The sequence below is a fragment of the Lepidochelys olivacea genome (assembly GCF_965140295.1).
Source record: "Lepidochelys olivacea isolate rLepOli2 genome assembly, chromosome: 6".
NCBI lineage: Eukaryota > Metazoa > Chordata > Testudines > Cheloniidae > Lepidochelys > Lepidochelys olivacea.
In genome coordinates this window covers 10,802,402-10,818,168 of record NC_140416.1, presented here as the reverse complement: position 1 = coordinate 10,818,168, position 15,767 = coordinate 10,802,402, and the positions used below count along the sequence as shown (strand labels likewise).

At 54.7% G+C, this 15,767-nt stretch overlaps 1 pseudogene across 1 annotated transcript; it reads right to left on the bottom strand.

Moving 5' to 3' along the window:
* Positions 1-3,537: 3,537 nt before the first annotated feature.
* On the bottom strand, positions 3,538-14,744 carry LOC311523082 (zona pellucida sperm-binding protein 1-like; annotated as a pseudogene). The gene is made up of 13 exons: positions 14,502-14,744; positions 13,696-13,808; positions 13,147-13,290; positions 11,610-12,063; positions 10,264-10,407; positions 9,274-9,458; positions 9,090-9,187; positions 6,257-6,384; positions 5,974-6,163; positions 5,735-5,885; positions 5,439-5,523; positions 4,278-4,403; positions 3,538-3,711 (listed from the first exon to the last, which is right to left on the bottom strand). The product of its transcript is annotated as a zona pellucida sperm-binding protein 1-like (transcript).
* Between the last annotated feature and the right edge of the window lie 1,023 nt (positions 14,745-15,767).

Genomic DNA, 15,767 nt, shown 5'->3' with positions numbered 1-15,767 from the left:
ATTCTGAAATAACTGCGTACTGTAGACCAGGCCCAAATCTCCCTACTTCAGCAGGAGAAACATTTGGCCATTTTTCTATCATACTCAGCACTTTTCCCCTAAGTGGAGAAGTTTCATCCTCTCCTCCAACTCTCTCCTGTCTGGTGTCTCTGCCCCAGAAGTCAATGGAAGGATTCCCATGGACTTTGAAGCAGACCTTTTCTGTCACGGGAAAATCATCCCTCACCTTCAGTGTCTGGAAGAAACCCCACGCAATGACATTTTACACATCTTCAGAACTGGCCTTTCAGTAGACTACTGAGGCCTCCCTTCTTCTTCACCCTGCCTTTAGAATTAGGGATGGCCAGGTTTTTCCGTTTAAAGATTTTAATAGGGAGCAGTAGCAGAAATACAGAACTTACACCCTTGTGTCTGAAACTTGTTCTTCTGCTGCCACCCTATTGTATTGGCTCCAGGGTAGTTTGGTTAGCTAAGCCTTCCCCTTCCATCACTGTAGTCCTGGAAAGCACACTGCTGCCCCCCCCCCCATAACTGCCCAGCAGCCAGTATTGACCCCCAGTTTTGCATCATTTAAATACACCATTGAGTTGTTGGAGGAAACAGCTTATTGCTATTGTTCTATCCTGGCACAGATCAGTGCTGGCAATCCTCATTCAAACATTGTAGCTTGCACCACTCCCTTTGGATTGTTTCTGGTACCCTAAGGCAATTATATGTCTTACTTCTGTGCCAAGATGATACCAAGTCTTTCATGTGCAGGATTGTCTATGCTGACTGCATTGTCACATCATTTAGCTGGTAGAAGGAAAGTCACAGGCACCCATCCAGCTGCATGCAACTTGTATCTCCAGTGTTGCGTTACTGCTTATAGTTGGCTGTCCGCTGCCACTATTGAGCTTTCAGGGAACCCCCTCTCTTCTGTCACAGACTTTAAGGCCAGAAGGGACCTGAGCTCCTGAGTAGTCTGAGCCCCTGCACATTACAGGCTACAGAACCTCACCCACCCACTCCTGCAATAGACCCATGACCTCTGTCTGAGTTAGCGATGTCCTCAAATAATGATATAAAGACAAAACTAAACAGAATCCCCACATTTACATTAGTTTAAACCTGCAAGTGACCCGTGACCTGTGCTGGAGAGGATGGCAAACCCCCACCGACAGGGTCTCTGACATGGGGGAAATTACTTCCCAATCCCCAAAATGGTGATCAGTGAGACCCTGAACATGTGAGCAAGACCCACCAGCTAGATACCTTGGGGAAAGAATTCTCTATAGTAACTCAGAGCCCTCCCCATCTGGTGTCCTTTAAACCAGCCCTTGGAGATCTTTCCAGCTCGCAGTCACAGAGCGCTCGTGTGCCATTGTAGGCAGTCTCATCCTCCCCTCCCCTCCATAAACTTATCAAGCTCAGTCTTGACGCCAGTTATGCTTTTTACCGCCCCCCCACTCCCTTTCAAAGGTTGCTCCAGAATCTCACTCCTCTGATGGAGAAACTTTTGTCTAATCTAAAGCCTAGACTTGCTTATGGCCAGTTTATATCCATTTGTTCTTGTGTCCACGTTGGTGCTTATGTTAAGTCCTCTCTGATAGTAATCCCTCTGATGCATTTAGAGAGAGCAGTCATCTCTCTCTCCTCAGCCTTCTTTTGGTTAGGCTAAATGAAAGTATTTCAGTCTCCTCTCCTAAGTGAGGTTATCCATTTCTCTGGATATACTAGTAGCCCTTCTCCATATCTGGTCCAGTTTGAATTCATCTTACACATGGGAGACCAAAATTGCACACATTATTCCAGATGAGGTCTCACCAGTGCCTTGTATAATGGTACTAGCACTTCCCGGTCTCCACTGGAAATACCTCACCCGAGTATCCCATGACTGGGTTAGCCTTGTTCCCAGCTGCATCAGAGTGAAATCTCAGAGTCATCCTGTGATCAAGCAATACACCCAAGTCTTTCTCCTTCTCTGTTGCTTCTAGGAGATAAGTGCCCAGTTTTCAGCAATAATTCTCATGGTTAGTCTCCAAGTACATGATTTAAGCACAGAAGCAACGGCCTTTACAACTACAGCACGATCTTTATGCTACTTTGAAATTTTAGCAAATGGCAAATTCATTGCCTTGTGCCTATAAACCACCAGGCTTCCATTCATTATTGTGCCAAGCCATCACACAATGCTTTTTGCAGAGAGTAACAAAAAGCATGATCCCTGCTGCCATCTTCTTACAGTCCAAGACTCTGACCTTGGAACACTCCATTTTGGGATGCAGGAGTACACATGTGCACCCAGTCAGGCAGAGCAGGGACTCAAACCAATGTCTCCTACATCTCAGGCGAGTGCCCATGCATTTCTTGGATACACATGCCTTTCTGCTTTTTCCATGAAGAGTTTTGAGGCATTGGTTTTGCCTACTGCAGGATGAACATTGACATTTAATGAACAGTTTGTGTTGCTTGGCCAGCCCTCAGCACGTGCTTAACTCCATGCATGCGTGAAGTCATTACCACATGCACATTAAGTGTCTGCAGGATCCGGTCCCACAGTAGGCTACCCTAGAAGGTGCTCAGAGAGGGGTTAGAACAGTTACACCACGTTAGCGTGACAGTCCCTGTGGGTTCTACAGTAGGTGGAGGGTGTTGACGTGGTAGGAGCAGTGGGAGAGGATTTTAGCTGTTGGAAGGGGATTTGGAGAGGAGCTGGAGGGCTGTAGTTTCCCCAGGCGAGATGGAAGGAAACTAATGCCAATGGAGAAGGGTAGATTGCCGTGTAGACAGAGGCGAGTGCGTAGATGTAGCCGAGGTAGCTTTGGCCTAGCCAGATCAAGCAGTAGAGCAACAGCAGCACAGGCTACCCACTGGAGTACGACCCAGAGTCCCAGCTAGTCTTGTATAGGCCATGCTTCCACTACCGTTATTTCAACTAGCTTGATGAAAGCTAGCTCACTTGGGTCTGTGTGTGCGCACTACAGCCATGCTTTGGAGTGCCCCAGAGATATAGCTTAAGGGTCAAGAAGCAGGAGATACCAGTTATGGGGCAGATCCCAGCTCTCAGGCAGGATGCTTAAGGTCTTGAAGCATCAGGTTTCCCAGTCACTAACACAATGGGGAAATCTTCTCCACCTCCTGCCACAGCCCCCACAGAAGACACAAGGGTTTCTAGTTACCAGACTTAGGCGGACTTCATGTGAGACTGGCAAGCGCCAGTAGTTCTTATTGCGTGCCCAGGGGAGTTAGAATCCAGCTATTCACAGTAAAGTTAATCAAAAAGTCTCTAGTTCGGCTGAGTGGCTTCCCCTCCCCCCAGATAGGACCCCAGGAGTGAGAGAAAGCCATTTGATTTACCTTGTCTAGTGCTAGCTTGCAGTCTTCTTCCTGTCCTCTATGCCACATCCTATTCTGGTGTCTATCCCTGCAGAGAGGTCTGTTCTGCTGCTGAATGGGGAAGAGCTACAAGGCTAGTAGCAGACCCCTGGCCTCAACAACTGCTGTTCCCTCCCCCAGAGGGACACACGCTACCACAAGACATTAGTGCACTCCAGAGATTTTATTTCTGCTCCTCTCCCTTATTTTACAGTCATCTGCCATGGAAGATTTGGGACCTTGTCATCCAGCTGCTTCTCCTATGGAGTAGTGTCACAGTAACGAGAGAAGCCACAGCCACCAATGAAAGCATGGCCAGAAGCACCAGGGTCAGGTCTAGTCTGGAGACAGGGTCTGAAGGAGGAGGAGGAGGAGAGGTTAAGACAATCCAGATTTCTGTAGGGTCTAAAGTGTGGAGATGACACCTAGACTTCCCTGCCCCAGTGGTGCTCCCCCTACCGCTTAGGCCAGCCTTCATCAGAAAGATACTTGAATTGTCAACTCACTTTTTAGACTGTGAGCCAGCACCACCATCCCATTGATAGCCATCCAATAGAGGGCTGAGGCAATGCTAGCCCCAGTGCATTGAGTGCCACAGAGGCTCAGGGCATACAAGTCACCACTGAGGTGCCATAGTGTCCCCCCCGCTTCCCCCAAGTTTGCTGGTTTTTGAGACATCCTATGAATGTCCATAGGATAAGGATATAACCCACCATTGGCCCACTCATAGGAAGCACTCACAGGTATGGTGTCAGCCAGCATTAGCTTACATATGGATCATCAAGGAGTGACTTCTGCATGTAGCCCCCCTCCCCCCATGAACATTTATATTAGAACCCCCTAGACAGCATTGACTTGCTGTATTCCAGGTTACTGTGCAAGATGCCAGTTGTCCTACTAGGGTTTAACAGAAACCTCACCCTTGTTCTCATAGACGTGCTCTCTCCACGGCTCAGGGCTCTCCTGGAAGATCACAGGGCCAGGAGAACTCACCAGGTCCTGGGGCTCTCCTGTCCCATTGTTGATATCCAGGAACCGGCGGCCTCCTGGCAGATGGAATGGAGAGTTAGGGAGCTGTCTGTCCAGCGCACTCCAACCAGAGGGCCCATCGTGATGAAATGCAGCGTCACCATGGACTCAACCATGAGTCCTTACAGGCCTCCTGACAGGTTGTGGTACCAGGTATTAGATCTTCCTGAATTGCTTATTTGAAGTGTGGGAGAAGTTGGGAAGAAAGGCCATTTCATCAGGAGCAGCAGACACTCCACTCTCCAGAGGCAATTTCTAGTATTGTCTCCTACATAGGGCAGTTGTAGGAGATTAGGCCATTTACCTCTTCGTCTTAGCCCATCATACCCTAGCTAGCGCTACAGGACATGGTAGAGGTACATAACGAGCTGGGCTGAACGCCTTGCAGTCAGTGTATAGCACAGGGCTGGGCAAACTTTTTGGCCTGAGGGCCACATTAGCACTGTAAAACTATATGGAGGGCCAGGTAGGGAAGGCTGTGCCTCCCCAAAGAGCCTGGCTCCCTCCCAATTCCTGCCCCCCGACTGCCCACCTCAGAAACCCCCTCTGCCCCCCAACTCCTTGTCTCCTGACTGCCCCCTCCCAGGACCCCTGCCCCTAACTGCCCAATGGGACCACACCCCTATCCAACCCCCCGCTCCCTGACAGCCCCTGCTGGACTCCAATGACTATCCAATGCCCCCTGACTGCCCCCCCCGAACCTCTGCCCACTCCAACCAGCCCCTGTCCCGACTGCCCCCTGACACCCTCTGCCCCTTCTCCAATCCCAGCCCCCTTATGATGCTGCTCAGAGCAGTGGGAGCTCACAGCTCCTACCGGAGCAGAGTGCTGGAGGCGTGCTGAGGCTGCGAGGGAGAGGGACAGCACAGGAGGGGCTGGGGGCTTGCCTCCCCGGCCGGGAACTCAGGGGCTGGGCAGGATGGTCCTGTGCTTGGTAGTTTGCCCACCTCTGATATAGCAGGACAGGCAGATCTCTGTTCACTATGAGTCCTCTGGTATTTGGGATGGGAGCTTGTAGAAACCCACATGGATTTCAGACCACTCCGACTTACTTGTAGCAGCTCCTGATGGGCACAGGGTCCTGCAGGGCTCCAGCCGGGAGGGGTAGCAAGCTGAGGCGCTACAGTAAATGTACACCTAAAATCCACACAAGTGAGAATGGAGTTAGTGAGTGACTGGCCCGTGCTGGTAGGAGGCAGGAAGTAGATCCACAGCTATCGGTTTGGTTCTGCATGTGCAGCGCCTCAGCAGAGACTGAGGAGGTCAGGACCTGACTAAAATAGGAGCTCCTGCCCCTGCACTCCGACTTCCCCCTCCTCACCCGCTTTATATGTGGGCCCCTTCTCACCTCTCCCTCAAGTGCCACCTGGGAGGCGGAGTCCACAAAGGCAAAAGTGGAGAGGACGAAGCGCTGGTGGTGAGTCGGGAAGGGCAGCTCAGATGAGGCAGGGCCCACGGGCACAAGCTGGGTTCTGTAGTTGTCTCCCAGGAACGGGCACCTGGGAGCAAGACATGAGAGAAGGGTGGACCAAGGAAACCGCCTTCCTCCTCCCCAAGCCATGCTCCCCCTCCATCCCAGCCACTCACCCGTCCACCAGGATGGGCCACTGCGGCTGCTGCAGGGGGTTAGCGCTTGGGGTGGCCCAGCACTGGTGCAGAACCAGAACCAGGGACGGGTCTGTTCTGTGCAGGATGCGAACCTCCATGTAGACAGGGTCCCTGAGCACCTTCACCACAGGGTAGTCTCTCTCCGAGAGATAGGATCTGTAGCTCGGGTCTGTGGGGGAGAGGGTAGGAGGAGAGCAGAGCTGAGACACCTGTGGTCCTTCAGGGGGATGGGATCTCCGTGCTGGAGTGAGGGGTCACCTACCTGTGGCGATGCGCAGCTCAAGCCGGAGGGGTCCTGCCTGGGTGACTGGAGCAGGTGTGGGGGGCAAGAAGACCTCGACCTGGACTGGCAGAAAGTCACTGGCATTGTAGATGCAGCGAGCATGGAGGCTGCACAGGAGAGAGCAGAGGGAGGAGACAGGGGCTGATGCTCTGTGACTTCAGCTTGAGGCCACGTGGTGTCTGGCAGTGACCTTATTAGTGCTCGAGACAAGCAGGATCAGGCCCTATCAGTACTTGGATGGGAGACATCCAAGGATGCAAGTGGATCAACCCTTTTAGCAACTCAGATGTTCTTCCCTCCAACTCAGGGACTCAGCAGGAGTGTCTGAGCACGGCCACATGGGGGCCTTCTCAGACAGGCTAGAAGCACCTGCTTACTTGTCCTCACATCTCTTTCGGCAGCATTCTCAATGTAAGCAGGGGAATAGTCCTGCTCTTGTGGGGAACTTTCCTGGCTTCTGCACTACCCCGGTGAAGTGGGCTAGCGAAAGGATCCGAGTCCTCGCTCCCACTTCCTTTATCCAGTGGCCTCCCTGCCCTTCAGGGCTCCCCTCCACTCTCCTGTCTGGCAGAGTCCTCGTAACCCCAACAAGGCTAGGCCCAGGATTCTTGGGGGGAGGTGGGGGGAGAGGGGGCTCGACCCCCAACCCTGCTGTGGTCACCTAGGACTGGGGCTAGGGTGTCCCCACTCCGGGGTACTCTCTGCACTGGGCACTTCTGACCCATGAGCATTGCATTTGCTTTACCTTGTATGTAAGTTATCTAATCAACTATTTTAGAAAGAAGGAAACATGGGAAAGGTTAAAGGAAACACATGACCTGACTGTGTGACCCAGGCAAATCCAGCTCACACGGAGGACAGGACCTCCCTGGCCTCCTGACTCTGATTAGCCTGCCCACCCTGTCAGTCAGGCTGACCTGGAGCACTGGCCTCTCCCCATTGTTCCTGGGGACTGTCACTCTCAGGGTCCTGATTTCCCATAGATCCTTCCCCTTTTAGTACTGGGAGCTAGCCAACCAGTACACCTCACTGAATGTTAGTAAGGGGGCAACAGTCCCTACATCAAGCTTTCTTTCTACCAACCCTGTAGGGAGTTATTAGTCCCTCAGGGTGGCCCCATGGAGCCCTTCTCGGGTCAGGCTGGCTGTGCCTACTTGTCATTGGAGATCGCACAGCAAGTGGCATTTACAATCATAAGATTAGGATTGGAAGAGCCCTCAGGTGGTCAGCTAGTCCAACCTGCTGCTCAAAGCGGGACCAACCCCAACTAAATCATCCCAGCCAGGGCTTGGTCAAGCCAGGTATTCAGAACCTCTAAGGATGGAAATTCTGCCACTTCCCTAGGTAACCCATTCCAGTGCTTCACCATCCTCCTAGAGGGATAGTCCCGTCCTCAATAGCCATCCTAGACCTCCACCACTGCAGCTTGAGACCATTGCTCTTTGTTCGGTCATCTGCCATCACTGAGAACAGCCAAGCTCCATCCTCCTTGGAACCCCTTCAGGTAGGGGAAGGCTGCTATCAAATCCCCCCTCACTTGTCTCTTCTGCAGACTAAATAAGCCCAGGTCCCTCAGCCTCTCCTCATAAGTTATGTGCCCCAACCCCCTAATCATTTTTGTTGCCCTCTGCTGGGCAATCTCCCAATTTTTCCACATCCTTTCTGTTGGTGAGGGCCCAAAACTGGACACAGTACTCCAGATGGGCTTCACCACTGCTGGTGAGAGGGGAATCACTTCCCTCCATCTGCTGGCAATGCTCCTACTAATGCACCCCAATATACCAGTAGCTTTCTTGGCAAGAAGGGCCCACTATTCATTCGTAGCCAGCTGCTCGTACACTGTAATCCCCAGGTCCTTGTCTGTAGAACTGCTGCTTAGCCAGTCGGTCCCCAGCCTGTACCAGTGAATGGGATTCTTCCCTCCTAAGTGCAGGACTCTGCACTCGTCCTTATTGAAGCTCAGATTTCTTTTAGCCCAATTTTCAATTTTTCTAGATCTCTCCCCCCAACTTAGTGTTATCCATTAACTTACACCCTCAGCAAGCCATCCCATCATCCAGATCATTAATGATAATGAACAAAACCAACCCCAGGACAGACGCCTGGGGCATGCCGCTTGATACCAGCTGCCAACTAGACAGAGCTGTTGATTGCTACCCGTTGACCTTGATGATCTAGCCAGCTTTCGAGCCACCTTTAATTCATTCATCCAGCCCCTACTTCTTTAACTTGCTGTCAAGAACACTGTGGGAGACTGTAACAAACTTTGTTAGAGTCAAGGTATATCATGTCCACCGCTTTCCCCACATGCGCAGAGCCAGTTCTCATCATAAAAAGCAATCAGGTTGGTCAGGCACGACTTGCCCTTGGTGAATCCATTTTGGCTGGTCCTGATCACCTTCCTCTCCTCCGAGTGCTTCAGAATGGATTCCTTGACAACCTGCTGCAGGATTTTTCCAGGGACTGAGGTGAGGCTGACCAATGTTGGCATTTGATCAGACAACGTAAAACCCTGACTCTTGGACAGTCAGCTGCACAGAGTGTCCTTCCCTTCACAAAGCAAGATTTTGCCCCATGCCCCATTAGGGATCAGGTGCATTGCCCCACTCAGAAAAGGGGATGTCTGTGACTGCAGGGAATCCATACCTGTAGAACATCCCCTAAGTCCTTTGGTGGTCAGGAGAGGCTGCTGGAAAATTGATGGATCAGATCTTTGCCAGGGGAAAGGATCTGGCCTCACACTTCCACTGTGGAAGGGCTGAAGACTGCTCACCATCACTTCCTTGCTAGTCAACAGAGCAGGCCAACTTACATGAAGGTGCTGTCCCGGGTGATGGAGCCGTCCGGCCCAGTCCGGATGTCGATGCCAGAGATCAGCTGGTTCTCATAGATCAGTTTGTCATGGATCACCTGGAAGAGTGGAGACATGGGGCAGGTTAGTCCCCCAAACCCCTGAGCAGAGCACTCACCCTGGCTTCCCGTGGGTGTCCCCTCACCTGGGCTGTGGTGCCGCACTGCATGAGGGGGAAGCGGAAGATCACAAAAGCCTCAGTCATCCTGATGGGGTCACACCCTGCCTGGGCATAGGCTAGCCGGACACTCTCCAGGATGATGGGGTGATCAGACATGTCCCTGGAGACCACCAGAACAAAGTGACCATCCAGGAGGCACTGAACAGTGACTGCAACACAAAGGAGCAGGATTAAGTATAGATGTTCCTGGTAGAGGAATTGGGCAAGAGTTCCATGCCACACTCAGGATGATAGATTGGAGAAGAGCCATGAGAAATATTAGAAAACAGGCCTTGTAGTGACCAAATTCTGTCTCTTTAGACAGAGAGAAGGTTAAGGGGTGACTTGATTACAGTCTAAGTATTTAAATAAGGTGTAGATCTGAGAGCGAGGGTAGTTAACTCTTGGAATGGTTTGTCCAGGGTCATGGTGGATTCTCCATCACTGACAAGGCAAGACTGGATGTCTGCCAAGAGATCTGCTGGAGGAATTATTTCAGGGAAATCCTATAGCTTGTGTTATACAGGAAATCAGACTAATGATCACAATGGTCCCTTCTGGCTTTGGAATCTATCAAATGAAGCCCCATGGGGGTAAGTGGGTTTGTCTGAGACAGCATGATTGCAGCTCATGTTGTGCAGGAACGAGACACAAGCCGGCAAAGTTATCCATCGATCTGATGATGGAGCACCAGGTGGGTCTTCCTCTGCCACCACACATTTGGTGTTGGCTCTCAAGATCTGCCAGGCATTAGGCAACTGAGGAGAGACCGTGATGTAGGAAGGAACCCCTTTGCACACAACTGATGCCAGCTGCAGCCTAGGGTGAGAGTTACAAAGACATTGCATCCAAGTCTAGTTCACCATGCTAGTAGGTGGTGACCAAACTCATCTGAGACGTACGGTGTGTCACCAAGCTTCCCAGGACAGAGATGACAAAAGGCTCCATAACCTGACATGAGGGCAGGTCTCCCACCTGTGTTGCCAAAGTAGCAGGGAGTGGTGAGGTCAGTCTCATCATAACAGCAGCCAGCCTGGAAGCAAGCAGCTTGGCCTGGGGCATCCGCACAGGGCATCTTCCCAGCCACCACACGGCACAGCTCCTCTGTGAGATGCGCCCCTAGAACAGCAGGGTGTGGATTAAGGAGAGCTAGAGAGCCTCTAAAGAGATCACAAGAGACCCTTCCCCAGAGACTTTTTAAGATCTGTAGTGACCTCTGGACAAGTGGCTGACCTCAACACCAGTCCAACCCTCCTCCCCTTCCCCAAAGGGCTGCAAGAGCTCCCACAGTGGTCCTCCATCCCAGCTCACCCTGCCCCCCACAACCACAACCATAACCTCAAACCACATACCACCTCAGACAGCATTGTGCTCAGATCCCCACCCCTGTCCTCCAGATGTAGCATGTTGCCCTTCTCTGATAGCAGGCTTAACATGTCACTTGGAAATTCAGGCTCCTGATCTGCTGCTGTGTCAGAGGAGAGCCCCCACCTGCACCCTACAGCCCCCTCAACACAGCCAGCAGTGTGGTCAACTGTAATTTATCACTTAGCAGTTCTGAGGTGGGTTTCTCGAGCCATCTCATGAAATAGTGAGCAGACGCCTGCTCTATGAATTTTTCCTTTATTGAAGTCACCATCTCCCTTTACGGATGATGGGGCAGAAGCTAGCAGGTTGGCCACCATTTCCCCATAGCCGATCAGAGGAAAGTGTCCCTCATAAACATGGCTGCAAATTTCTTTCATGAGACTGAAGCTGTACCTACAGGCAAAGTGGATGCCACTCTGGTTTAGGGGGAGGGCTAGACAGGACTCTAGGAGAGTGAGGGACTAAGAGCTGAGAAGAGCCTGTGAGAGACACTTGGGTTGTGTGTGTGAAGGAGACAGATTGCAAGCAGATGTGGGGGTGAGATATGAAGGGATACAACATCAGATCCCAAACCCTGGGATACTGGAGGAACAGGGGAAGCCCCTCTGAGCAGCCAATGGCAAAGACACATTGGTGCATGTGTGACTGGATTTTGAGCCAAAGAAGCTCACAGACTTTGGAAGCAAGTGCCTTCCCCCTAAACTTTGAAAAACCAGAAGGCAAATAGCCACCCCTTCCCCTTCAAATAAACTGGGGGCGGGTGGGGGAAGAGCATGATTTCTAAACGAATCTCATTTTTGATTATGGCTTACAACACTGTCAACACCAGCTCAAGACAAGGTTCAGCTCCTCTGAAGGCCACCACAGGAGTCAGGAGTGGACCATGAAACCTTCCATTAGAGGGGACCCACATGCACTCAAACCAGTTAGAGGTCACAGACACCCCCACACACCTATGTTGCTTGGTGGAGGATATATTTGGGGCACCGGGCGCACCAGGCCCGGCTGCGGCTGGGGCACCGGGCGCACCAGGCCCGGCTGCGGCTGGGGCACCGGGCGCACCAGGCCCGGCTGCGGCTGGGGCACCGGGCGCACCAGGCCCGGCTGCGGCTGGGGCACCGGGCGCACCAGGCCCGGCTGCGGCTGGGGCACCGGGCGCACCAGGCCCGGCTGCGGCTGGGGCACCGGGCGCACCAGGCCCGGCTGCGGCTGGGGCACCGGGCGCACCAGGCCCGGCTGCGGCTGGGGCACCGGGCGCACCAGGCCCGGCTGCGGCTGGGGCACCGGGCGCACCAGGCCCGGCTGCGGCTGGGGCACCGGGCGCACCAGGCCCGGCTGCGGCTGGGGCACCGGGCGCACCAGGCCCGGCTGCGGCTGGGGCACCGGGCGCACCAGGCCCGGCTGCGGCTGGGGCACCGGGCGCACCAGGCCCGGCTGCGGCTGGGGCACCGGGCGCACCAGGCCCGGCTGCGGCTGGGGCACCGGGCGCACCAGGCCCGGCTGCGGCTGGGGCACCGGGCGCACCAGGCCCGGCTGCGGCTGGGGCACCGGGCGCACCAGGCCCGGCTGCGGCTGGGGCACCGGGCGCACCAGGCCCGGCTGCGGCTGGGGCACCGGGCGCACCAGGCCCGGCTGCGGCTGGGGCACCGGGCGCACCAGGCCCGGCTGCGGCTGGGGCACCGGGCGCACCAGGCCCGGCTGCGGCTGGGGCACCGGGCGCACCAGGCCCGGCTGCGGCTGGGGCACCGGGCGCACCAGGCCCGGCTGCGGCTGGGGCACCGGGCGCACCAGGCCCGGCTGCGGCTGGGGCACCGGGCGCACCAGGCCCGGCTGCGGCTGGGGCACCGGGCGCACCAGGCCCGGCTGCGGCTGGGGCACCGGGCGCACCAGGCCCGGCTGCGGCTGGGGCACCGGGCGCACCAGGCCCGGCTGCGGCTGGGGCACCGGGCGCACCAGGCCCGGCTGCGGCTGGGGCACCGGGCGCACCAGGCCCGGCTGCGGCTGGGGCACCGGGCGCACCAGGCCCGGCTGCGGCTGGGGCACCGGGCGCACCAGGCCCGGCTGCGGCTGGGGCACCGGGCGCACCAGGCCCGGCTGCGGCTGGGGCACCGGGCGCACCAGGCCCGGCTGCGGCTGGGGCACCGGGCGCACCAGGCCCGGCTGCGGCTGGGGCACCGGGCGCACCAGGCCCGGCTGCGGCTGGGGCACCGGGCGCACCAGGCCCGGCTGCGGCTGGGGCACCGGGCGCACCAGGCCCGGCTGCGGCTGGGGCACCGGGCGCACCAGGCCCGGCTGCGGCTGGGGCACCGGGCGCACCAGGCCCGGCTGCGGCTGGGGCACCGGGCGCACCAGGCCCGGCTGCGGCTGGGGCACCGGGCGCACCAGGCCCGGCTGCGGCTGGGGCACCGGGCGCACCAGGCCCGGCTGCGGCTGGGGCACCGGGCGCACCAGGCCCGGCTGCGGCTGGGGCACCGGGCGCACCAGGCCCGGCTGCGGCATGTAGCGCATGGTCTCCTCTGGGGTTAAGTCACGTTCAGTGGGCTTGGGGCAGGTCATGTTCACGTCACGGGTGGCAGCTATGGCCCCGGTGCTCAGTAGTTCCTCCACTTGGACCCTCAGGTGGTTATGGCCATCCTGCAATGAAAGCAGAAGGATTAGTAAGGTTGTGGTGAAATGGAGTGTCCCTGGTTGCTCAGCCCAGGCCCCCTCTGCACAGGCTAGGGTCGCCAATTTTGGTTGGCCATGTCCCCGGAGGTTGTGTCACATGACAGTCTTTAATTAAAGATTAAGTGTTAATTCCTGGAGACCGAGGAGAATCCAGGAGGGTTGGCAAGCTTAGCACAGGCTGTGTGACAGTAGGTAGGGAACTGCAGCAGCCTGGGTACAGTAGCTGGAGCTCATCAAGAACGTGGCTGTCAATTGTCCTACATATGAGGCCAAGAACCTCTCTACATCAATACATTGTGATTTAGAGGCAAGTGTTGAATGTAGCAGCAGGGATGATGGAGACACTGAAGCCTCTTGTGCCAACTCACTCACCTGCCTGAGCACATGGCAGCCGTTATAGCCAGTGGAGAAGGTCACCTCCCCCTTCTCGCCAGACGTGAGGCAGATGGAGCAGTTTGTAACTTCAAAGCGAGTCCCAAACTCATCTGTGGATAGAGTCACACTCAAACAAACCTTCATCCATGGGCAAGGGTAAGTTAAGGCACTCTAGTTCAGAGACATAGGAAGGCTGTAACGTATGAAGCAGGGACTATGTCTTGCTCCATCAGTGGTATCTTTGGGTAGCTGGATTTGGGTTTCCAGCCACCCCCAAATTAGTCTTTATTTGCCAAGTTTCTCCTAAATCCACCAAGGAGAGTGGAAGGGCCCCAAACCCTGGCAGTACAAGCGCTGTCTTGCAGCAATGCATGGCAACAGCAATACTAGCTTCTAGGACTCCCACCTGACTGTGTGATAGAGTGGAGACATTTCAGGGGGCCAAGCCAGAGTTTGGGAGGCCTCCCTTCAGAGTATTACCCTCATCAGGCACTCTTGTCTTACAGTCAGACGAGGCACCACTGAAGTCAGCCAGATAATACCTGCTGGCTTCCTCAGTCAGAAGCACCTCCTAGGGTTAAGGACAGCAACTAAGTGAGAAAGAGTTATAGTAGACACTGAAAAATTAGATCCACAATTAATAGAGAAAGGAAGTCCTCCTGCCAGGCTAGAGTTACCCACTGGAGACAGGGGAACATTCAATAGCCTCTAAGAAACCCTCCAGCATGTTTGTTTAAAAAGGACCCTGAGCATAGATGGGAGTGTCCTTGGCTGCTTATTAAGTAAGCCCCACAGCAACTTACCCACAACTTTGAAGTGGACGGTGCGGCCCTGGCTGGGAAAGACCAGCAGCTGCATCCCATAGTCTCCACAGTCATACTCATATCCATGCTGCAAGACAGAGAAACTGACCCTGCGGAAGTCCCCCTGCCCAAGGGCTGTCCCCAGGGACCAGAGCAACACTAAGCCCACAAAATACCTACAGCCCAGCCCCATAGCTGAAGGTACTAAAGAAGAAGCCCAGCAACCCCACAGCTACTTCTCATAGCTAGAGAACCTGTGGGTGTGGGGCTTTGTAGGGTGAGCGGAGAGGTGGGACCGGCATGTGAACCAGGTGAGCAGAGAGGCAGCACCTGGGGAGCTGTCTGCTGCTGTTGAGGGGCTGGGTAAAAAGTGCAAAGCTCAGGATGAAACGGAAACATAACCTTTGAATCCCCCAACCAAAATCAAATAAACAAAAACCCCTCACAGTGAATCCTAGTGTTACTCTGGCTTTTGGGATGTCCCCTCTCTTGCTCTGTCTTTCTCTCCCTCTCCTTCCCTGTGACCTTCACTCTCCCCCTTTTCGCTCTCTCACACTGCGAGGTGTCAGTGGGAGGGAAGGGAAACTCCTTCCAAGAGTCACTCTCTTCCCAGTGGGAGAGGAGGAGCTAGAAGAAACTGCTATTGAGAGGGAATAATTGGAGACCTGCCCCGATCTTGGCCTAATGCCCACCATTTCCAGTCCTCATCTATCCTAACCTGTGACCTCCCTTGTGTCACCATAACAGCCATTCCTGGCCTGTGACCAATTCTGCAGTAGATACAGGAAGGGGCAGCACACTAGTCCCAGGTCAGTACAGTGACTTTTGGGGGCAGGTTGGTCTGGGTGGATCCAGGACTGTGAGTCATAGAATCACTAAATCATAGAAGATCAGGGTTGGAAGAGACCTCAGGAGGTCATCTAGTACAACCCCCTGCTCAAAGCAGGACCAACCCCAACTAAATCATCCCAGCCAGGGCTTTGCCATTATGGTCTGAATTTGAATGTGGCTCTGCCACAGATTCTCCATGCCCTTGGGCAAGTCACTTGACTGTTATTATTATTTGTATTACAGCAGCACCCAGAGGCTCCAATTGAGGTCAAGGCCCCATTGTGCTGGGTGCCGGACATAACGCCTAGTAAGAAGCAGTTCCTGCCCCAAGGGCCAGATTCTGCATCCCATCCTCCTGTTGATTTAAATGGGACTGTTCCCAGAGCAAGTTACTGCTCAGTGTAAGTAAGGGTTAGAGCTGCTCTGCAACTGGTT